Source organism: Amblyomma maculatum, chromosome 11, assembly GCF_055883805.1.
Source record: "Amblyomma maculatum isolate TAMU_Amacu chromosome 11, ASM5588380v1, whole genome shotgun sequence".
In the NCBI taxonomy this organism is placed as follows: domain Eukaryota; kingdom Metazoa; phylum Arthropoda; class Arachnida; order Ixodida; family Ixodidae; genus Amblyomma; species Amblyomma maculatum.
Genome location: NC_139354.1, coordinates 25132061 through 25157505, shown reverse-complemented (window position 1 = coordinate 25157505; position 25445 = coordinate 25132061). Strand labels below are relative to the sequence as shown.

Sequence of the window (25445 nt, the reverse complement as noted above, 5' to 3'; positions counted from 1 at the left end):
CAAGCTAAAACGGGAGCTCGCATCTGCCTTCTTGACATTTGTCAAGTTATTTTTTTTTTTAATGAAATCAGTCTCAGGACAGAGTACGCAGCTTCTAGCTTTCCTAATTCGACACAACACAAAAAAACAGGAGCTGCTTTTATACACACAAGGGTTGGGTCTGAACGTCATAATACTTCTGTCGTTGCACAAAATGTTAGTTCGAGCCCGAAGTGGCAATACTACCATCTTCAATGACTTCCAGGAAGGCTAGATATGATGTCATGTTAACAATGTCACAAACACAAAGTGATGCGAACAGTCTTCAATTTCCAACCCCAAATAATGAGTCGTTCGAAGGAAGCTGCGTGATGACATTCGATCGCTGCATCAAAGAGTCCTGCCTGCTGTTTATGCCTGACGGCGGTGCCTGCAATAGCGGCAGCCCTTGCTGAACTTAAGCGCCGTTCCTGCGCACTCGTGGAGTCGGCGTCCACTTCCATAAACGTCGGTCGGATATAGCGTAGGGTTATTTATTGAGTTCCTCACTTTCATGCGTTCTATAGATATTTCAAGCTCATCTCGCCTTCTAGGCAAAGCTGATCTCGAGTAACACGAATACTGTCCATTTCGTCCACGTCAGAGAAAAGTAAACAGCCGCTTGCGAGCACTGTGTGCTTTGGCCACGAATAGAGCAACAAAGGTTTCGCCGGAGTATGATTCAGCAATAAGTGTTACGCTTCGCATGGCATTGGCGGAGAACATTTAACACTGAGTTCGTTGAATGTCGCGTATCTACACTGCACAAGACGCGGGAATAAAATGGAACCTACAAAGTTTGGTTCAAAATGTGTGCCGTACACGGTGTGCTGCCAGTAGAGAGATTTAGCATACCGTGATCCGCGATCCGTCACCGTGACCCTCTACTGCTCGTGCGCGGGGCGCACACGCTGATTGGTTCCGATGCGGCAGGTCTATGTGCCGACATCAAGTATGTGGCGCCATCTATTGGCATCAAAGAAATCTGGGCATGCGCAGTGGAACGCGCGGTGGCGGATCACGGTAGCGGATCGCGGATCACGGTAGCGGATCGCGGATCACGGTGCGCTAAATCTCCCTAATGTCTGTGCAGTGCGAATTTAGTTTCTGAAATGCTGTTCAGTATGAGAATCACGTTAGGCACTTTTCCGATTCGTGTTTTGCAGGTGACTGAAATGCTGTGTGATGTGTGGTTGTAGTGCAAACTTAATGAATTCTCAAAAGACGCCTGCGTGCGATTGTTCGAGTTTTATGTCATCTGAAAAAAAAAAACATTATTGTCAGTGCAATGTCGTCAGGCTGATTGAATAAACTGCGCGCAGTGTCGAATGCGGTTTTAATTGTTCTAGGTTTACAGAACTAACTCTTAGATGAACCGAACAAAACACTATAACATTTTCTTTCTTCTCTCTTTCTACAAAGTTAGTGACAACTGCGTTAAAGGCCTTCTAGCTCTTACTCATTTATTTAGAAAATTGCGATTTTTGTATAGGTATTTAAAATAGGTGTTTGTAGTGAACTCTGTCCAAAGGCGGTTTGAGTATACCAAGGAATTCTCTTTGCCGGTTGCTTCTAGTGCAATATGTGTCAGCGTTAGCAATGCGAGAAATGAATTACCACCTTCAATTTCGACAGACCCTATGACACGTCATTTGTTTTTAAGAGACCAATTGCAAATTTAATTTTCCGAACGGGCGCTGAAAGTCACCATGTGATGCTGTCACGTCTTCTCTCGGAAGTGTCCGTCTTTTTTCGTGTGATTCATCTAAAATGCTACTATTGTGAGCGGAGCCATTCAGTCTGAGTGTGATCGGGAAAAAAGAACCACATCATCGCGTCATTTAATGCCTCATATTGTACATAACCTGTTCATTAAAAGTTCTTCTATAGGGATGTCTCGTCTCACGACGTCTTCACTTCTAAGAACCTGATACCGAATGAAGGAGGGGCAGCCGGCCATACGTCATGAAGCTGGAATATGAGGTACGAGCGTGTTGATCGCATCTCTTTTGCGGGTTTTTTTTTTTTTTACCAGACAGTTATTAACTCCTCTGATCACGCCAAAACGGATGGTAAAGCTTGCCTGGTAATGTGTTATTATATCGCTCTTAACGTGAAATGAGCGCCGAAGCTTTCACATCGCATCGCCATATGACGCCGCTGCATCTGTCCCTGTGCAGAGTATAACATTTTCTGGCGTCTACTTTGGATGACGGAGAATTCCCACATCCGACCCTTTTAGCTACTCCGCCCTCTTTCAGCTTACCCGGCGACGAATGTGACGGATGTACAAATTCTACAAGCAGCAGAGACATTTAGTTTAGCGCTATATCGCTTGCCACTACCGCCTACCGTTATCACGCGAGCGTCTGTACGCATGCCAGATCACTTTTAGGGCAACAGATGGCGACACATTTGTGGCAAGCAAGGGCCGATCAGGACGTGCGCCGCTGACGGCACGCGGTAGCGATAGGCGGTAGCAGTAAACGGTAATGCTAAACTAAACGTATCTGGTATTAAAAATTTCATAGCACAGTTACGAGTATGGAACCCTGGTGTTTTGCAGCGTTAGTTATTGCGGAAGGAGAGGATTGATCTTTCCCTCAAAGGCGTTGGCATGGAACATTCGTTATTATATAATGACCAATCAAGATAGCTGCTTGCGATGCGGGCAGTCATGACGACGCAACGCCGGAGAAGCAGCTCACAACAGAAAAAAAAATCATTACAATTATACTGGTAAACTTTAATCTACAAAAGAGCAAATTGGTGCGCAACAAACGATTTCTCCGTTCGTATGAGTGATAAGCGTAAATTTTCTTTTTGTTTGAGAAATTTGCTACCCAGTTATCAACGCAATAACTTTTTTGGCTTGACACAGACGTAAAAACGGATTTGATTCTTGCGTGTGAACTAAGGATTCCCCTCTATATTTTATTTACCGTCGCTATGGGATGAAAACTGTCGATCACATGGTTGCTCCTGATGGCGAGCGCCATCTATTGCAGAAAAACAGAAACTGGGAATATGGGCGACCGCACCTGCCGCGCGTTCTCCTTGCAGTAGCCTGCGCCAAATCCAACACTTTAGTGGATAATAAGGAGTCATGGGAGGGTTTTGCTACGCATCCAGGATATCGAAGCCAAAAAACACCACCAGAAAAGCCTTCGAAGCCGCCAGGTCCCAAGGGATCTCGACCGTCTGATAAGTACCAGTGAGAAGGCCACCCTCCTGGTGATTGATCTTAAAGTAATACAGTTTTTCTATGCTATGCTATGCTATACTATGCTATGCTATGCTATGCTATGCTATGTACTATACTATTTGAAAAAAAAATTATTTATACTATGCTATGCTACACCATACTATACTACGCAATGCTATGCTATGCTACACCATGCTATGCTCGCGATGCTATGCTATGCTATGCTATGCTATGCTATGCTATGCTACGCTATGCTATGCTATGCTATGCTATGCTACGCTATGCTATGCTATGCTATGCTATGCTATGCTATGCTATGCTATGCACAGCCCCATTCCCGTTCCTTCCCGTGCACGTGCAGTGCTCTCTCAGGCTTCATCTGAAGTGGAGCGGCTTCAGAAAAATTTGTCACATTTGCTAGATGCACAATTCATCGGATGAATTACAATGAACAAAAATTCCTTGGAATACACTGCGCGCTATTGCGTATCAACGCAACTGATCTTCCACGTCACCTCTCATAAAACTTGGAAGGCAATTGAACACTGCACCACACAGGTTTAAGCTGCGGCAAAAATCAACGCTGGGAACTTCTACAAGAACATGCTGTAGGATGTTTGCTGTAGGATGTGTAATTCAACGTCTCGAAGCTTCACGTAACCTATGCGCAAGGTCATACGGGAGAGTTCTGGAATTATTTCGACCTCCTTGGATTGAGTGTGTTGGCATCAGCGCAGGGGAATTTTTCGTTCCGCCTGCGCCGAGATGCGGCCGCTTGTGCCGAGAACAGACCCCGATGCCTTTGAAATCGGCACCAGAAAGCCCTAAGCACTAAGGCATCGTGAGCAGCGTTGGTAAATAATCTTAATAAAAAAGTAATTATGCTCCTCCGGAAACAATGGGTTTCGCCGGCTGTCAGCAACATATGCCCCAGTTAAAGCAATAGATACATGGCAAATAAATAAATGACTAGCTAAAATTCGTTCTCGTGGAGCCGAAATTCTCACAATGAGTTCGGCAAAAGCGTCCGGTTCCTTGAAACGCGTTTTGAGTTTCCCCGGTTATGTTAATCCGTACATACCTCAAGCCAATTACTCATTTCCTTAAACCACTTTACATTCAGTACTAATCACACTCCACGTACTTACAACAGACTGCTTCGTTACAGTCAGTCATTATTGAATTTGGACATACAATCAAAGCTGGATTTAACGAAACCCGATTTAATGGAAGTCCCGATTTAATGAAGATATTGTAATTCCCTCTCAGACGCCCGTAGGATCCAATGCTTTGACTAACTCGAAATAACGAAATCAATTACATGATCTGTCCCGATTTAAAGAAACCTTTTTTTTTTTCGAAAAAAATGAGGGTGGGAAAGGGCTACTTTTAGTCTATTTTGTAGAGAGCATCCCAAAATGTATTGATTGCGAGTCCACGGTAAGAGCGCGGGGCACCTCCCAGTCGGAAAAAGCTACAGAAAATTTTCTGTTGTTACAACAGATTTTCTGTGCGGTTTTTGACGGGAAACCTGCTGTGACAACAGAACGTTCTGTAGTAACATCAGAAATTTCTGTAATTACAACAGAAACGTGCTACAGAAGTACAGACAACAGAAATTTACTACACAAAAACTACAGAGCTACAGAAAAGTACAACAGGACTACAGAAAACTCTTACGTTTACTACAGAACATTTTGTCGTATTTTTGACACAATTCTGTAATTTGTTTCGACTGGGCTTCGTCTCGCTTTTTTTTTTTTTCAAACTGCGCGCCTCAATACGAGCGTTTTGGTGTTTAATTGGATTCACCAGATGATGCCAGCGGTAAAAAAATATATATAAAAATTGTCTCATGTCGCATTTCAAAGGGCAGTGTTGCAATCCGGTACTTCCTTTGTGGCATGCTTCGTGTGGTTCGTTCGTCATTGTGCTTGTTGAACCTACAATGCTACATAGCTCTTCAGACCTACGAGAAATCGATGCAGCCATTGCTCACAAAGCGCACGCAGGCAAAAATAACCGACTTCTTTGGTTGAAAATAAATTTGTAGTCCTCTCGGGCTCGTCTTGATGTAACATTTTTTTCTTGTGTGCACCGGTGCCGGTCATTTTTGCTGAATTTTGGGAGCATTAGGCATTCGCAAGTATTTTGCCGCGGTGGCTTTTTGAATACCGCTGCTCCTTATAGTCGAATGCACCAAAATTATAGGACCGAGAAATGTCTCACTCGATTTAACGAAGTTCCCGATTCAGCGAAATAATTCACGGCTCCCCTAAAATTCCTTAAATCGAATTTCAACTGTATTTGAGGCGCGCTACACCTTCATGTCGTACTATGCGGCTTTCTTTGTTACAGCCTGCGACACTCGTAAGGAGCAAAACAAGCCGCTTAAGTTTAAAATTCCAGTCGGCGATCCGGCTTCCCGAAACCGAAAAGCGGTTCCAGTGAGCGATTTAGGGTCAGAGCCATGGGCTCTGATTGGGACGCGACGGCAGTGTGCCGACAGATATATAGCAAATTTACTTTGCTCATTCGTGACTTCCGAGAGCACTCCGCATGGCCGATTTGAATTCGCCACAACACATTTCTCTGATTTTCGTTCCGTTTCGTTTGTGTCCAACACAGCAGGCACTACATCAGCTGCCTAGCGGCCGACATATAGGAAATCGTGGCCCAGTTTACGATCGATGTCCGGAAAGAAACGACCGTACGGACAGCGTAAACCTGCGATGCAAAAGGCACGCATCGAGCCAGAAAATGGCCGACAATATATAAAGGGCAGGAAAAAGGAGAGAACAAAAAAAGACGCTAAATCCGTGACGTCACGATCTAAAGCAAATGACGACAGACATAAGCGCGCACACACCCACCGCAAGACCCTGCCACAACCAAGACTCAAGCACCGTCGACGCCTCCCGCCGCGCTCCCTGGCGGCAAGGCCAGCAAGCATCGGCCATTAGGCTGATTGCCGACCCATCTTTCCCTCCTCTGCTTTTCTTCCTTTTTCGGATCCGCAACAAATGTCCGCTAAGCATAAAATTACGCGACCCATTTGCCTTGGCGCACACACAGTGCCCACGAGAGCACGCTTCGGGCTTGGGATGGGTGGTTATATATGTCGCGAGCAACAGAACACGAAAGAACAAATGCGCTGTCAACAACCATCTCGATTGGACAGGGCCGATTTTTTTCTTCCCCTTGCGACATAAACCGTGCTCGTGTAATGCCTCTTGCTTCGCACAGGCATATATAAAGGAAGGAATATGTTGACTTTATTACTAAGTGTTTGCGAGCGTATGAGTCACGTAGCTATTTGATGGTCGGCCTTCAAATCTGCCCGTTATCACCACACCGTGATTCGGAGTGTTTTCGGCGCTGACGTGGTATTTTTTTTCTGCAAGTCCCAGGGTATTGTAAGTCTGGAAGGAGCGGCCTGGTTTTTGAAGTCCGATTAAGAAGATTCGCGCCGCGTCGTGGGCGCAACCACAAACGTTTAGCAGCTGCAAATAGCTAAGAAAATACGGCGATTGACGCTATGTTTTTCTAAATAATTGTGAAAGCTAAAGCCGATAATTCAAACATGCCCTTTCTAGCTGTCTCGGGGACTGCGGGTCCATCATATGTACACCTTCTCTGTCGGTCCCTATTTTGGGCTGAAGATTTCTATTTGCTCTATCAGAAGTTATTAACAATAAGGGAGTAATTACGATCCTTGTCATCTACCCAAGCGCCTGATCTGATCTGCTGACCTGGTTAGCTCAGTTGGTAGAGTGACTGCACCAGAAATGCGGTGGTCCTAAGTTCGATCGCCGGACCAAGACGAATGTTTCTTTAACTACCATGTTTCTGAGAAAGCTGTATAGTTTTCCTTTGCAGCGGCATTGCTACCTTGAGTGGATGACAATGAGTAATTACTCCCTTACTACAAATCTACTCCACCTTGGGGGATTGCCCTAAATATTTGACCAGAAGTTATTAATGTGGAGGTTGCGAACAAACTGCCAAATACCCTTTCCAGCGCGCGTCTAGGTCGAAAGAGCAAACTTAAATCGATTTTAATAAGGAATGATCCCAATGCTGAATTCTTGCACAATAGACGAAACTTCGAGGCTGCTCACCGAGACAGGGCACCAATGCGTGCTTGTCAAGTGACTTGCACTTCATTCTTCGCATAATTCGTATGAACGAAGAATATTTTTTAACCTCACCGCTTTTTAATTAAACAAACAAATTAAAAACAAAACTTACCAGAGCAGCAACTCATGTCGTCAGGTACTGGTGTTGAAAGGCAGGTAACCAGGCATATGCAGTAGAACACTTACGTAATTGCCAGTCCGGAAAGTCACAATTTTTGGAAGCGTGCACTGCTGTGAAGTCCAAAAGACGCCCCACAACGTCCCGCTCCCAGTACGCAGAAAAACTTCAGCTTGTTATAGGACAGAAACTGTTGCAGCACTTTAGTGCACTGTTGCTGCACTTTCTTCTGGAACTCGGCTCCCAACGTGCCACCGGGATACGAATCAGTTGCCGGTCACCGCAAAGCTACGCGCACGCTCCTTTCCCTGCCAGTCATCCGCGCGTGACAAGCGATATGGCGTGCGCTATGAGTGGTGCGTAATCCTAAACGTCAGATTTCGCTCTTTCCACTTCAAAAACCGTTTCACTCGGTCCATTGCCTCGCTTAAATAATCTCAGTGCGGCGCAAGAAGTGCTTGGTAGGCACTTTCGACACACTGCAAACGTCGAGCACTACCTTGACATTTCACGAAAGCCATCGCGTGAACGCTCGTGCAGAATATGACTTATGCTGTGCAGTGAAACACAAGACACTACCGACCGTGGACCAGTGACGGTGAGTAAGACAGCGCCAAACATACATTCAGTAAACTCTTTCTCATTCTTATAACTAGCCACTGCTATGTCTTGGAACTGTATGAAGAATGCTACGGCAGCTTACTGGGCCCAGCCAGGCGTCCGACACGTTCTTCTAAAAAGGCTCGATCGAATATTGAAATTTTATGTTGCGCGGGATATTCCGCGTCATCATGCATGCTTGCTACATAAACTTCATTTAAACGTGTGCCTTTCACGAGCAGGTACTCACATTTAATTGAACAGGTGGACTCCCCGGAATGTTCAACTTGAGGCCTCCCCGAGACTGTGGACCATATATTATTGGTGTGCCCAGTGTATGCGTGTGAAGCAAATGTGCTAGCCGCTTCCTTGAAGCATTTGGACAAGAGACCGCTGCCGGAGGAACTACTGCTGGGCGCTTGGCAGGACAAGGGGGAGGAGGCAGTGGGGGCTCTTTGCAGTTTTTTGTGCGCAACCGGACTTGATTCCCGCTTGTAAAGCAAGCTGCCGTGCCTGTATATATACATATATTTCATATACCTTCTCCCACATCGTCACCCATAATGATCTTCTTTCTTTTCCCCTTCCCCTTCCCCAGTGCAGAGTAGCAGGCCAGATTTTAATCATTCCGGTCAACTTCTCTGCCTTTCCTTTCAATAAATCCATCTATCTATCTGTCATGCCTTGGGCGAATAATCGCTGCTTATAAAAGCTAGATGACAACAAGACTTCAGACTTCAGAACAAATTCAGACTCTATTGGAGAGCGGTGCCCCGAGGAATGTGTGATCGCAATTTGAGCACTCACAATAAGTTCACCGCAGTGCGTCGCTGAGAAAGCAGCTACAGTAAAGTCCCTTTAAGCTACAGAAGCAGCCCACGTAGATACAGATGATCATGCAAGTCATATATATTGCTGGGATGCAGAGGTCACATGGGTGAAGCTTCTTTTTAATTCCCTATGCACCTTCCCCCTTTTTTTTCCTTAACAACTTCCTTTATGATCTGATGAAATGAACAATAGAGAGTTTTAGCTTACCGTCATCCGCGATCCGCTACCCTGATCCGCCCCCGCGCGTTCCACTGCGCATGCCCAGACACCCCGTGACGCCGACAGATGGCGTCACATACTGGATGCCGTCACACAGACTTGCCGCGTCGGGACCAATCAGCTTGAGCGCCCTGCCCACGCGCGGTAGAGAGTCACGGTGGCGGATCGCGGATCACGGTAAGCTAAGTCTCTCTAATGTCATAAAAAAACGGTCAAGTGCGAGTAAGCATAAGTTCTTACCTCTCGAAACAACTTAAACAATATCGCAAAAGTGCTCTACATGACATATGACATAGCTGCAAGCGTACAAAACCGCCCTGGTCAGTGCTCCACAGCCGTTCTGCTGAATCAACATCGTCGTCCTCCAGATACTATGCGGAAACTCCAAACGTACTCTGAGCCATGCGTTAGAAAAAAAAAAGTGTGCAAAATAGCTTCTTGTACAGCCCCATTATTTACTCCGTCGTCAGCTGTCTGGACATGTAAAATTTATGGTTTTCCTGAATATCATTCGATGTTGTTACATTTCCATTTCCAAAGAAAAGTTTAGAAATCTGCTAGTCTCCCCCCTCCTCCTTCCCCTTATTACATTCCCTTCTCGACGCGTTATATGGACATGTTTCCAAAGAAAAGTTTAGAAATCTGCTAGTCTCCCCCCCTCCCCCTTCCCCTTATTACCTTCCCTTCTCGACGCGTTATATGGACATGATTACAAATTGACCCTGAATTATACTGATTAATATTCGCATTTTGTGGATGACTGAGCAAAGTGCTCTTAATACCACAGAAAATTGCGCACCTAGTGAAAAACCCTATGAATCACAATAACCTCATACAGGTTTCTTATACTAAACTCGTACAAAGCTCATATCATCTCATACAAATATCATTCAACGTATGAGGATCCAGGTCGAACGAGAGGAAGAAGATGGTTTACACAGTATGAAGGAGCACTGAACAAGGGTAAAATGGAACGCCTCAGTTCGCAGGTCGAGCCAACGATTCGACAAGTGGACTTGTCTTCGTCTGGGCCCAGACGAAGACAAGTCCACTTGTCGAATCGTTGGCTTGACCTGCGGACTGAGGCGTACCCTTTTACCCTTGTTCAGTGCTCCTTCAACGTATGAGAAATACATGAAATTGTAAGACATTTGCATGAGTTTAATATGATAAATCAGTATGAGGTTATCGTGAATCGTATAGTTTTTTTTTTTTTTTTTTTTCACTAGGGAAAACACGGCACAATGGAAGGACATGCAAAAGAGGACGAGCGCAAACTATCAACTGATTCATTCAGTGGCTAAACCCCTAAATGTAGAAACATTGGCGCATGCGCGTGAGGTGCACTCAATATAGGTCATCATACGCGTGCGCACTCATCATACCCTAAAAGAGGGAATTCAAAAATTCTAATTCGTTTTTGTACAGGACCACTAACGCAAATCACTGACACAGTTTTAGTTCTTTAAAAAAAACGCTTCCAAAATTTTTCATACAATGACTCTACAGCCCCTGCCAAGAATCTTTACCTCCTGAAGACGTTGAAAAGACATCTGTAATTTCTCCCATGCTGCTCAGATAAAATTGTAGTGTTATCTTTATCTTTATGAACGTTCATGCATTGAAAACGACTATTTATATATTAGGAGGGTAAAAAAAAAAAGTGGAATGCAGGTTTTGACACCACAGTACGCGTTTTCTCAAGCAAACTGAGTTAAATGTTATTGAACTGAGAACAGTGATTGAATATGTAAAAAGCCTTCAAGTAGTAGTTTTTTTTTTTTTGTTTTTTTTACAAGGATCACTGAAGCGAGATCTCACTCCCTTTCATTCTTAGCCAGAGAACACGGAGTCAATAATTCTCTCGATATCCTCATGAATTACACGAGTTCCAAAGAGCTCAACTCTTCCCTCTTTCCACCTGCACAAAGGGTTGGTAAATATTTTAATTACCATTCCGAATTTCTGACGAATAAATATTGAATTCGCTGCCCAAGGAACGTCGTTATTGACAGGCCAACCACATCCGCTGCGTGGCAATGGCCTCTCCCATAACCCACCAATTAATACCCCTGTTACACGGGCTTTTTCAACGGCAGTTCAGTTGGCGGTCAGTTGAGCTGTACAGCAGTTGGCGATGTTACACGCCAGTGCCAAATGCAGTTGAAATCTCAACTACCCTTCAGTTCAGCTGAGGTCGGTGGTCGCAGCTGAACCAGTCAACTGACAAGACAGCTGTCAGTGCACACGCCGCACCGGTCGAATCGGCAGCATTTCCAAGCGCTATATGATTTCACATCACACGGAAAGTTGTTGCCCAAGCTAGCACAAGTCCCAGCCTGCAACTTTAACTGCTCAAACGATTGTAAAAACACAAACTCGCGAAGCGGCACCAATTTAAAAAGAAAAAACGACTATTAAGCTATAATTGAGCAGTGAAGCCAGACGTGCCTCAAATGGATTGACTTGGCTGTGTGTCGAGTTCACTTGCGGTCTACTCTAAAGAAAAAACATGTGCAATTGAACTATGTAAAGCGTGCAAAACTTATCGTATAAAGATAATTATAATGAAAAATAAAGCACTTTTTTATCAAAATTAGTTGCACGTGGAGGGATCACTTGATTCTTAGACAAAACAGAGTTTCGCGATATGTTACGTGTAACTACAGGTGTAACTGTCATTTAACTGAACCGCAGTTGAAACTGTCCACGGGTATAATCCGGTCCTGTGCCAGCTGCATCCAATTGACTCCCGCAAAATTTCTAACCTCACCTAGCCCCCGTCAATGCCGTGTCACACGCGAAACACTCGGACCATTACGGTCACTAAACTACGATTTTCAACCACCGGGGTACAATTTAGATTCCGCCAAATCCTGTATCACGTAGCATGGACCATGAGAGGATCTTGGCAAACACAATCAGAATCAAGAGCTTGTCACCTCACGACCGGATCCCAAGGTACTTACTGCATATGTGCAACTTTTCCTAACTCCACCTCTACAGCTTCGTCTGTCGGTTCCCGCCATTACGAAGTCATTAATCCCGTCAGGGTTCCTGATAGGACATCTGCTGAAACCCAAGCAATCGCTGAAGTGATCTTTATTCGACCTCACCAAACTGAAATCATCACAGAGCGCACGGACGGGCAGTACACCCTCCATGACTTCGCTACTAACATTCTTCCGGGGGGACACATACATGCCCAGATCTCCACTCTACTTTTACTAGCACCAAAACTTGCACATCCCTCTGGAATGGGCGATCTGGATCTGAGCTAGTTGTTTCATATCTCAATTAAAGGAACAGAAAAACGGGAAACACGTGCACAAGAAAGAGGACATGATCTCTGGTCTCACGTCATGACCTTCGGAATGGGTCCGTGGTCACTATGGAGTATAAAGATACAGGCAAGCACTTGTGACATGTTTCTTAGCAATCATTCACGTTGGTCGGATAAATACAACCTGAAGGATTAGCGGGCTATGCGCGAAAAAAAAAAACAGAATACGAAAACTTAAAAGAAAAAGCTACATACTTTTTCCACATTTTACCGCGAATCTACTTTCATTAGGAAGCGCAGACAAATGCTTTTCAACGCGACCTATATACAACGACCACGTACTCTCGGACATTCTGGACAACCCTGCAGTCAGTCATGTGACGCCCAGTCTGATAACACACACGTATATTGCACCTGTTTAAGTGCCACAGAGTATCTTTCTCTCTCTCTCTTTCTTTCTCTCTCTTTAATCTTTAGAGCTTGATTAAACTGATTTGAGTATTTGCGCTCACTGATTGACTTGACCAGTTCTATAGGTTCAGTTTTATCTATTCCGTTTATAACATTTATACTGTAGTGTAACTTACTCAGATGTTCTTTACTTCTTGCCCTGTCGCATTACCTGCCACCCTGCCCACATTCTTCCCTGCCGCATTCTTCGACTACATTCTTCGTAACAGCGTCTGTAAAACTGCCATTCATTGCCTTTGCCTTCGGGTTACGTACCTGAGTTTCTCGAAATGTCATCCGATCTACTGAGAGCCTGACTATCTGATTTCATCGCGAAAAAAAAAAAAGAGATGACAAGTTGCACCCGGTGCTCCCTTTCACCTCCACTGGTTACATGTACATTTAAATAACGTCAGCAATGATCCCATTCGGGCAACGCTCCCTTTGCCCCGCATGATGATGCAAAAGTTTTTTTGTTTACGGCGTATTGCGACGATGGCCACCCACCACCAATTCCCTCACACAGAATCGCGCTGTAAAAGGCCAGGGGGATTCGAAGTCCACCGCCCTCCGAAATTGTCCGAGTATACCGTACAAATTAGCTCCTCGACGCGCCCCGAGTCAGTGCGCCAAAAGCGAGTGCAGAGCTCCCTGAAAACGAGACGGGAGCGGGGTAAATTAAGCCTAATTGGGGCGACAGTTTCGGCGCCTCCGAAACAACTCCCCGCCCATGCACGCGCCGCCGCTAACCGAGAGCGCGCGGCGCTGTGGGTCCAAAGACGATGAGGTATTCGGTACAGTGCAGTGGAAGCTGCACAGCGCTCAGAGGCTATGTAAAATGCGTAGCAAAAGGCAGTTCAAGGCATGAACTCCTTATATTTACCGATTTATTGTTCGCATCATGTACACAGTTCGTGCCAAATTGTTTTAATCCATCTCGTAAATAACCCATATGAGTGCAGTGGAGTGCGAACCGTCAGCTGCAATCCAGTCAGGCGATCACGAAAGCTAATTGTAAGATTATCACGCCATCGAAAACTTCGAAAAGAGTGCATTCATATATACTAATGGACCCGAACACAGCCGTCAAAAACTTCCAGCAATCATACCGCATGCAACATCGCCCACGAGAGCAAGGACGCAAACGCTGACATGTTGACTCCTCCTGCTGCCTGGCGGAACACGTGCCTTAAACTGTACTGCACGCAAGTTTGAAGGTGCAGCGTAGGCCTAATGAAGTCACCGCAGTGGCGCGCGCGCGTCTGTACACATGCGACGCAAGAGCGCCTGGCGCACCGCCCAACGGACGAAGAGGGAAGCCGCCGAGCAAGCTCGCCGATGGGTCTAATTAGGCTAAAGCGTCGGTTTCGCCATAGTTTATGAGGGGAAAAGACGAAAATATAAAAAGATGCGGCCGCACAACGTTCGCGCCCATGCCTTCACGGGGTAGCTCACTTTCGGGTAGCGTTCTTCCTTGTGGGCGTCGTTTCTGCAGATTAGGCCTAAAAGGCGCCGCCCTTCTAACTCGTGACGAACATTTTAAAACGGGCCAGGCCGCCTATCGGTTTACTGTGGCCGAAGTCGAGAGAGTGAAGGATTCGATCGTGGGTTCCTTTCTGTCTTTTTCATACGACGGTTTTGTGGTTCGCTGGGTGCACTGTCAACAGAGGAACGAGCTTTCGTTTCCGACTGAGTTTGTTTTGGCTCAGACAAACTTTGAATCCGTTGGAACGAAATGTGTTACAAGCTTTAGATGTTGACTAATGCTGGAAACGTGGCTAAATTCGTTTGGATATGTCATTTAATTGCAGTCTATATGGTCAGAATCGTCGAAGGAGGGCACATCGCTTTCTTGAGTCCTCCTATAGGTGCGAACGCACGAGCATTGAAGGAGAGCTGAATATATACATCTCGACTTGGTAATGGAGCTATTAACCTGTGAGTTGAATGACAATGTGATGGGTACGAGGGATGGGAAGCACGAAAGGAACTAGTACTGATTGCAATCACGAAATTGTAATATTTAAAGTTATGTGAGATTAGTACTAATATAACAACATCAGATTGCTACCAGAGAATAATTAAGTATTCATAAATGCTCATGTAAAAAGAGCCCGCATTCAGCTGTGCAGGCACGGGGGTGTGGCACACGATGTCATCTGGAGCTGGAGGCCTAATAGTTTAGGCGCGTTAAGGCACGCGATTAAGGCTTAACAACTGTGGAAAACCCTTTGAACCTAACCCGGCAAAAAATTTAGCAGGAGTCTGCGTGAGATAGGATCAAGTGCACATGACCATACCCAAGCCATCAAAAATAACACTCACCGTCCAGCCCTTACTGGCAAGCCAGGCATCGTGAATGACATCCTCAAAGGAAAAATGAGAACACGACAGTTTTACGACATAATGTATTTATACAGCAATAAACTGCGCACAAAAAGGCTTCTAATGTTGATAGGTGTCGTTTGTTTAAAAATTTAGGTATTTTTGAAGAAAGGAAAGAAAAAGGGAGAAAAACGTGCATGCTGTCTCACTTGAATGAAGGGGCAAAGATGGGATTGAGTGAAAGAAAGAGAGAGAGAGAGAGACTCGGAGTTCCAAGTAAATACCGACTTATGCCTAGACGGTTAATTACTTCGAATGAGGCCGATGAAACAGAAAATTAGGCGCACTGACAACAAAAGCTGAGCGCGCACATATATATCACATAAGCTTCAGTCGTTCACAGAGTTGTTCTCGGGAAGACACGAAAAGGACGAAGGATCTCTTTGAATTTCCTTAGCTGTAAGTTTCGTACAGGGGCACGAGCCCTTTTGATCTTCTTTCCTCATAAAGCATATTTCATACAGATGTCGCCCCAAAAAGTGAACTCATGTCCTTATGTGCATAATGCAGCACGGACAGTACTAAACAAAGATGTTCTGCAGCGAAACGCACAGGCAACGTTTTGAGGCGATGACGCCTCGCTGTTAGCCGGCGTTGTGGCACGAGGGCAACGCTTGAGAAGCGGAATTCTTGGTGACACGAAAAAACGTACACACCTAAAAAAACGGGACCAGAATGTGGACAAGTTGGTTTTTTACTTTTAAATGGGCATGGAGTACGAATCAGAGTCGGTCTATGGCAACAGATTACTGCATTCCTCTAAAGAAACCCCCAAAATAGAGTATTTAAAATCAGGCGAAAATAAAGTCAGCAACCGATTTTACAAACAAACTGTGGTGCGTCGACACGTTTTTTTTTTTGTTTTTTTTTTTTTCGCCTTACCGCGGTGGCTCAGTGTTTCTTTGAGACGAAAGGCGAAGCGTCCATGTTTCTTGCAATGTCAGTGCACGTCAAGAAACCCCAAGTGGTCGAAATTGCCACGGTCAGAGCGCCTCCATAGCCTGAGGCGCTTTGGGGTGTTTAATTCTTTAAATCAAACTAAACTTTTTTTTTTCTACCCTCGGATACCGGAGGATGCGCTGCCGCTTGAAATGATGATCGCGGAGCCATTTTCGATGTAAACGTCCGGAAATTCGAGGCAATTTCGAGATATATTCATTGTAAGTTCCTGGGCTAAAATTCATCCTTGGCCACTAAATAAACATCAGCGTAGTCAGAATGAGCTTTCGAATTGATTTCCACTTGGAATAAAACTGCGTTAAACTGTCATAACTTAACATGTATGTATACGCCTGGGCTAAGAAGCTAGGGAACACCAAACAGCCTGGCGTGAGTATCTGTTCGAGAGTTGGCCTCGAGAGACTCCAGAAAAACCTGAGAGGTTTTTAAACCGTCCGGCTCTGACAACAAAGGGAGCGACTTTTAAAGCCAATTGTAGAATTCAATAAATATTGTAGCAACACGTTCCTCCCTCAGGGAACACTATACATCAGGCGCATGTCGAAGTCCCAAGTACATGCCTCGTCGGTCTAGTCCTTCCTCTGTGTGTCTTCATCTTTTTACCGCCGTAACGAGCTTTCTCAAAAACATGTAAAAAGTTATCCTGGTATCTGTTTTCTTCTTGCAACTAAAATGCTTCCGTAGCAAAACAGAACGTTCACATCAGTCCTATACTGCGCGCTAATGACGCAGTTCATCTCGACGCTGTAAGAATGATGCGCAACCAACTATCCCCACTCGCAGCATAGCTCCCATTTCCGCAATTCTTTACAACTGCTAGATATAATATACACATTTGTACTCTCTGCGGTCCCCCCTTGAACTGGCCATGATAGCGCTCGCGCGCGCGCGCGCGCGCGCGCGCGCGTGTGTGTGTGTGTGTGTGTGTGTGTGTGTGTGTGTGTGTGTGTGTGTGTGTGTGTGTGTGTGTGTGTGTGTGTGTGTGTGTGTGTGTGTGTGTGTGTGTGTGTGTGTGTGTGTGTGTGTGTGTGTGTGTGTGTGTGTGTGTGTGTGTGTGTGTGTGTGTGTGTGTGTGTGTGTGTGTGTGTGTGTGCGTGTGCGTGCGTGCGTGCGTGCGTGCGTGCCACTGAGCATATTTAATTATATTAAGACATCATCACCCTCCCATCTCCACTTTCTACCCCTTTCTTTGATTCCCTTCCTTTTTCCTTTAGTATATAGAGGACTATAGCAGGTCAGATATGTTTTTCTCCAGCCAACATCACCTTCTTTCTTGTCAAGAATTATCCGTCTCTCTCTCTCCCCTTCTTTCTCTCTGTCTCCTTGAGTTTTATTTAATATATCTTTCATCTAGCTCGTTCGTCATGAAAAGATTGCAAATGAAAACTTCTGCACACCAACCGTGCTCTAAGCATGACGCCAGCAGAAGCACTGTGCTTATGACCATGAAATTTCCTCAGTGGAAGTCAGTGTCCTCTCATGTGAGCGTCTGAGTGCTATCAAGTGACTGAATCACACAATGATAGTTCTAACAAGTTAAAACCGAACTGCAGCCGCAACCCTTCCCTCGAAGTCAGCCGGTCGCTGTCCACGAGTCAGCCAATAACTAAAGAATTGCAACATGTGTTCTTCACCTGTGTTCTGTCCCAATCTTTTGCGTTGATAATCTGCGCAGAAATGAAACAGGCTGTCCGAGCTTCCACTATGTCGCACTATCTCCAAAATAGCTGTTACATTTGTCACATCGACCTAGCCCGTACCACACCCTTTTTTCCTGTACTCTCACATCCGTCCCCATTCATGGCGCAACCCGCGAAATTGGCTCCATTCGCGCCAACTGCTCGCCCCGTTCCATTGTGCGAAGGTGTCGCGCCCCACCTAGTGCACAAGATCACCCTAACCGCTTATCGTGCTACCCTCCTCGTTAACGCTCCTACTCGCTCACAGGGGTCGCTACGCGCCTTCTCCGAAGCGGAGAGCGCCACCTGGTCTAATTTCTCGCAATCTCGTTAGCGCTTATTGGATTGGCGCCCGCGCCATAGGATTGGGAAGGGCGGGAAGCTCTCCCGAAAGCTACCTCCTCCCTTCGCGCCCTCAGCGTTTTCTTCCCTTCATACGAGCCTATTACGTGTGTTTGCCGCGGTTAGAAGGATGGCTCCCACTCCCTGTGTCTGAACAGCGCTTGTGCCTTGCTTCCACGTTCTCCGCATAGGAGGCGCCGCGGGCGATTTGTCGGCCGAGGGAAAACGAAAAGCTGTATTCGCTAGAAAGAGGAAGATGAAGCGGAAATAAGGATAGGCCTTCCTCCGCGGGTTGCCTGGAAAGAGGATATAAAGCGACGTGCACAAAAACCGTTCCTCGCGGATGCGCAGAGCTCGCTCCGCTAGAACGAGGCTCATCGTTCTGATCCAATTAGCCCGATTCGAGGCACATAATCACCGGTTAGAAGGCACCGACGAGGCGCGGTCGGTCCGGGGAAAGTTTTTGCCTTTCGGCGCCCTCGTATGCCTCGCTCGACCAGCAAGCACACACACGCTTTCGAAATGCAGGCACAAGTTTTACTGCATGTATACGTTTCGGAACGATATAGAATCTATATATCTGGATTTTTTTCATAAGAATAAACTGCTAAACAGAAAATAATATGTACAGAGAGAACAAACAGTGCTGAAATGTCAATTACGTAGCATTAAGAACAAATGTTCGTTAGCACTAGTTCTTTCTGCGTAGAATAATTACAATCACAACAGTCACCAGAACAACCAAAATATCGATATAACTGACCACATTCTTTTCTTAGCGCTGCTATTGCTATTGCTTGTTTTTTGGTTGTTTATACTGCGCTCTTTATTTTCTGTGCTACTCCTGGTTCAGTGTTACATTCTGATGCATATATTTGGCATATATGCTGTTAACCTTTATGTAGACGTTAACAGCGTGAAAACGCGGGCCAGTTCATGCCAGACACAGAGGAACCAGAGTTTTAAAAAAATGGCTATAAATAAAAGGACGCAGGACTACCTTATTCTGTGTCGTTCCATCATGTACTGTGTCTGACATATCAGTATGTATGTGCAATATATTGCATATGAACTAAGGTTATTATAGTATGATCTTTCTATCAGAAACGCTGCTGATGTTGAAAAATAGATGTGTCCTTTGGTTTCATAAACTGCGCTCCGCATGTGGGGTGGGGAGCATAGATAGCTTATCAAATTTCTGAATCGTGCGCGTATATATATGTATATATATATATGTGTGTGTGTGTGTGCGTGTGTGTGTGTGTGTGTGTGTGTGTGTGTGTGTGTGTGTGTGTGTGTGTGTGTGTGTGTGTGTGTGTGTGTGTGTGTGTGTGTGTGTGTGTGTGTGTGTGTGTGTGTGTGTGTGTGTGTGTGTGTGTGTGTGTGTGTGTGTGTGTGTGTGTGAAATTTTCATAATGTTTATGTGTTTTTAAATAGGCATTCGAATTAGAGTGAGGAACGCTGAAAGTGTGTCAAGTTCTAAACAGTTAGAAGGCTTTTACATATGGCGATGCAGTCACTAATACAACTTTTACCAGGGCAAGAAAGGTGTTTTGATGGCGCTCCGTCCCATCAGGCAAGCATAATTACGTTACATCAGTGAACATCATACGTAGCACTGAAAAATGAGAGGCGAGCAACTGCTAATCGTCAGCAGGGATACTATCAACACTCGTCAGTAGGGGTCCTTAATGTAAAGTTTTGTTTAGATAATTTTGCAATGAAGTCATACGCGCATATTGAAATTCGGTTTGCAACACGCGTGTCATCTTGCAATTACTTCTTACCACTCGGTGTTAACAACAATCGAATGTTCTTAACCTTTTTCCTACAAAAACGTCGAGCGAGAGGTCGACAATGCTCGATCGACGTATGTTTCGATGTTGCACAAGCACCTTCAATTCCAACCAAACAAATCTTCGATCAGAATATGTTAACTTTGCCTGAGTATATAGCTTCCACATAAACATGATACAAGAGATGCACCCAGCATTGCCGAAGTGCTCTCGATTTCTCGTTATCTCATTCTGTTTTATTCAATTCACTTCCCTCTAGAAAGCGTGTGCACACAAAGCGCATCGCGGCCCTCCGCCGCAGGGCAGGCAGATCGGCAGCATAGCGCCCGGTCGTCACCAGAGCCGAATACGGCCACTTAGATTTAATTAAGAGCCGTTTGACGTCTCCTCCTTTCGGCACTCCCTCCATTCCCTGCTTATCCTCACCCAGCGCATTGATCAGCGTCCACAAACGCACCCCGCGCTGCTGGCGCTGCCACGGTGGTAACCGGAGACGCCAGCAGCGCCCCTCGGCGGCCAGCGGACGCCCCATCGCCCCCTGGCGTCGGGAAGCGGCAACGCCTGCTGCCCGGTCCTTGATTACAGCCGAGCGTTGTACAACCCCCGCTATCCTTTTTAACGCTTCGCGAGGCCGCGGTGGGCCCGGCTCTTCCCTTTCCTCCGTCCCTAACCATCGCTAACGCTTCCCTCGGGGAATTTAAGCGGGAGCGCCACCCCTCGATCCCTTTTTTGCTCGTTCCCTCTGCATCGCTACCGGTCCCTCACTCGCCTCTTTTCTTCACTAACTCGCGTGCTCCGCTTATTGGCGTGTTTGCGCTAGGCGTTAAGGCAGTGCTGTGTTCCCTACATCCCGCTTTTTGTGTACCTTTTCTCCCGATTTCGTTCGCGACTTTATTTCTATCTTTATTGTTTTCTTAAAATGACGCCAGGGGTTGCATTTCAGTGCACCTTTCTTGCACCCTGCGTGCCCCTCTTCCATCAATATTTGACGCCAAAGGCGGCACAAGTGCATCATGTGATTCCGGACAAATTTATTTTATTATTATTGTTCACCGATCGCGTCGAATGGTAAGCTGCGGCATGCGACTGATTTCGATGTGCGCGATTAGAGAGCTAGTCTGGTTGCATGGGTGACGCGCAACTAACCTCATTGCACTAGTCGTAGATGAAGGTTCTGGAATTCAAGCGCATCCTCGTCATTGACTCCGACGTTCGAGTAATTTAATTAGAAGAATATTGACCAAAATGTCACAATCAAGGTAAATTTCCGAATTGAAGGATAAATTCACGCCTTGTAAATTTATTATTTTGCCAAGAAGGCTGATACATTGACCTTGCGTAAGGGTAGGTGATAATTGAGGCGACGGTGTAGAGGCGATAACTAGTAGCATTTTCACCGTCCCTACCATGCGAAATATACAGAACGTAGGTAGCAGCGAAACGCTACAACACTGCTACTTGTTTATTTTGGTCGGACATTAACGCACCATTCTTAGAATCCATTTTTTTTTTGCGTTAGTTAAACGTTACAAATAAACTTTATAATAAGTTGTCTAAATATATAATCCGTATTACCCCAATTTTAGTTAAAATAGTTCAGTAACTATACAAAACAAGGCCTGCAAACCCGTCTTTTCCCCAAGATATGGTGCCATTTGGGAATAATGATAATAATAATAATAATAATAATAATAATAATAATTCGTTAAAATAGTAAAGCAACTTCACAAAACGAGGCATGAAAACCATCTTTTCCCCAAGATATGGTGCCACCAGGGGAGTGGCAAAAATTCGTTTGCTCTCGGTTGAAAACAAGCGGACGTGGAAGGAGGTGGCGCAATCCAATTCCGTGAGCCGCTAGCTCCGCCGTCTCTAACATCGAACTGCACATGCGAAGTAGGAACTGGCACTTGTTTCAAACAGTGGATCTGTGCTGGAGGAGAGGCGCACATGCGTAGAATGGCCATGTGAAAAAAGCGGAATGTGGTCACCATCTACAGACTTCGTAAGGAATATGAGAAATCGAGGACAGCACAACTTTTCAAAATGGGATCTACTGGCGCGACCATATTGGACACTCGGCCAGGATAGTTGGGAAGAGCTGAAGATTAAACGCACCTATGCCCATCTTAGAGCCCGAAAAATCAGTTTCTTCAAGGGCTGTGAAAATGTCTTCACATGCAACTTACGCACTCATAAGTGGTGTCATAACCTCACACTTTATAAAAAATCATAAAGGTGCATTGGGTGATAGCTACGAATAAATAACATGCAAAGTTTTCTGACTTTCTAGAATGTGCATAAAGTTTTTAGTAGACCTCACAGCAAATATTTAGCTGCAGAATTCTAGTTAAAAAACAAGCACACAATTGAAGAAGCCTTGAAACACATTTCTCAGAAATATTGGCCATGCAATTTTACTTATTTGAACATTATAATGACACTGAAATTCATAACGATGATATATGGTATTGAAGAATGAAATAAAGATAGGACACAGCATTGTCCGATGCTTAGTTTGAGAGCTAAATAATTGTTTATCAGCATAATTATTATTATTATCCGCCTGTTAATCCCTACAGCACAATGTTTCAATGTGACAAAAAACTTTAGTGTAGCCTACACAAGAGTGTTATAACACTACTTCAATGTTAGGTGCTTAATGGGCGTTGGAGGGGAACGTTCGGCTTGGTTTATAAGGTGTATAATGACCCCAGACGCCAAGGGCTATGATGGAGGCCGTAGTGGAGGGCTACGGATTAATATCGTTCTTTAATGTGCACTCATATGGGACAGCCATCCAATTTCATTAATATTCCGAGCTGCCCGACGCTGATGCAGTAGATGATGACTCAAAGAATAAAGCTCGCGAGTGGAAGGGCATGTCTACAATTCCTGCTGCATAACATAGCATCACCTCGTAAGTTCGTAGGCGATGCGCGCCAAAAAAAAAAAAAAAAGAAAGAAAGAAGTCTGAGGTCATCATAGTCACCGAATACTCCTACAGCAGTCTTGGCCCGATAGACATCTATCTGGAAGGGCAGTGCATTCACGAGGTTACCAAGGTACCGACCTTAGGCCTACGAATCCCGAGCAACCTCACACATTTCAATTTCAGACTTCCAACATTGCACGCCGCAGACTGCAGGGATGTTTCCGGAGCACCCCCATGAGGACGGAGGACATGAAAGAGAAGAGGCACATCGTCTCATTCAAGCACTGGTAATGATTAAAACCTTCTATGTGTTGTCCATGTGTTGTCCTACTATAAACTCAATAAAAAGTAGCAGGATCGAGCGGGGTCATGCCGCTATGCTCTTAAAAAGCGGATGGACTCGTGTTGAGCATGCATCAAGCCTTTAATTAGGCCGCAATGTTCGCCTATCATTCCAGGCAAAAATGAGGGATATTCCCTGCATGCATTCTGCCACGAGCAACTTTTTTATCGACTACGTGATGAACTCCTGGACAACAAATATGTGCAATGTTAGCACATGCCTACGTCCTCACAAATGCACGCGTTGACTCCACCTGTCCTGGCCTCAAGCGCCAGCGTCCTTTCGTCGCGGATTTCCCAAAGATACAAAGTGCAGCGCGGAAGGGGTGTTTAGATGACCCATGCCTCTTTGCACTGGGAACTGCTCTTGCCTACTGACAGCAGTACTGGCTGCAAAATGATATCTGTCCCTCTCCCCCACCCCAATTTGGAACCGATTTTTTGCAGAAAATATGTGAGGGAGTTTTTGGGATCCGGCTCGGCAAAAGTGGCTGCAAGTAGTGTGCACTATTGGTAAAACATCTATTGTTTTGGTGCCTTACTTCTTATCGCTTTCAAGCGACGACTGCAAGCAGCAGTTAGGTGAGCATAGGTGTATTAACAATTTACGACAGCGTAAAGGTTAATTGATCTCCCCTAGAGACTAGATGATGCATTCCCGCTTTTCAAGGTGAGCGCGCAAGAGGACACCGGAAGTTGGACTCCTCGTGCCAGAAGCCGAGTCTCTGCCATTCATTTCAATTGAAAAAAAAAATGCGGTTTTTGACGTTTCGTCCGCAGTGTTTAGCGTTGTCCTGAAATATCTATCAAAGGAATGCGCAAGCTGGACGTGAGCATCGTTCGGAGAATCGCGTGATCATAGAGAAACTGAAAAAACATGAAGGCAGATTTAATCCAAAAGTAAAAGGGTGTTAGTTAACCTCCAAGCTGAATGTTTGCGGTAACAGACAGCTAGCAATAGCGGAAAGCTGGGCAGTCATCCCAAGCCACCAAAAATGTTGCCAATGCGTTGCCCGAATAGTCTCGAGCGTCGACAGACACCCAACATTCATTAAATGTATATATTGCTAGTGTCACTTTCTTGATCTCCAGGTAACACTCCCAAGAAACACAGAACATCTTATAAACTTCTCGAAACCACTCCAAATTCTACAGACGTCTCGCTCTAGTATAAAACGTCTCGCAGTCGTCGCAGTCTCGAAGAACGTTTCCTCGGAAACCTCTTTAAAACATATCTAGTAGGTTTTCTTTTTCATAAAAGTTTCAAAGATTTTTCTTCAGATATTGCTCTAAATGCTTCATTCGAAGCTTTTCAAAACCGTCTGTCGCATGTCTACCTGAAAACGACACTTTACATTGCAGCTATTGACAAAGTCCTACGTAAGGAAGTACAACATGGAGAAAATTGAGCATGCTCTAAAGAACGGGGACAGCCTTAAAGCGGTAAAGAGGAAATTGGTCATAAGGCAAAATTCAGATGTATGCGCTTAAAGGCAAGGCGGACAATGTCATCACGAATATGGACAAGACAATCAAGGTATAGCCGAGGAGTTACATACTAATCTATACAGCAGCTACAGTATTCAGGGCAATATGAGATTAGCAGTAGTGAAAAGCAGTCAGATGTTCCGACAGTGACGAAGGACGAAGTCAAGAAAGCTTTAGAAACTATGAAAACGGGGAAAGCAGCTAGGGAGCTGTGCTCATCTATGGGGTTGAAACGTGGAAGCTAACGAAAAAGGTTCTTCTTAAGTTGAGGACAACTCAGAGCTATCGAACGAAAGACGGTACGCATCATTGTGGTAGAAAGCATGCAGAGTGCGTTAGAGAAATAACTCGACTTGATGACATAGTGGAACCCAAGAAATCAAGACATGGGCAGGACATGTAGTGCGAAGAGTATAGCCGATGGTCGTTTGTAACAAATTTGATTCCAAAGGAAGGAAAGCGTAGCAGGGGAAGGTAGAAATTTAGGCGGACGGATGAGGTTAAGTAGTTCGCAGGGGTCAAGTGGATGTAGCTAGCACAAGCCCTGGTAAATTGAAGGATTATGGGAGAGGCCTTCGCCCTGCACTGGTTGTAGTCCGGCTGATATGGTGATGAAAGAGCTATTGCTCCTGCAACTAGAATACCACGAACTTTT

The 25445-nt window shown here is 45.2% G+C and overlaps 1 long non-coding RNA gene across 1 annotated transcript in view; it reads right to left on the bottom strand.

Moving 5' to 3' along the window:
• The window catches only part of LOC146173188 (uncharacterized), a 303454-nt gene extending 295677 nt beyond the window's left edge, over positions 1 to 7777 (bottom strand). The window contains exon 1 of the long non-coding RNA XR_014702313.1: positions 7475 to 7777. This is a non-coding gene — a long non-coding RNA (uncharacterized LOC146173188). The remainder of the gene's footprint in view (positions 1 to 7474) is intronic.
• Between the last annotated feature and the right edge of the window lie 17668 nt (positions 7778 to 25445).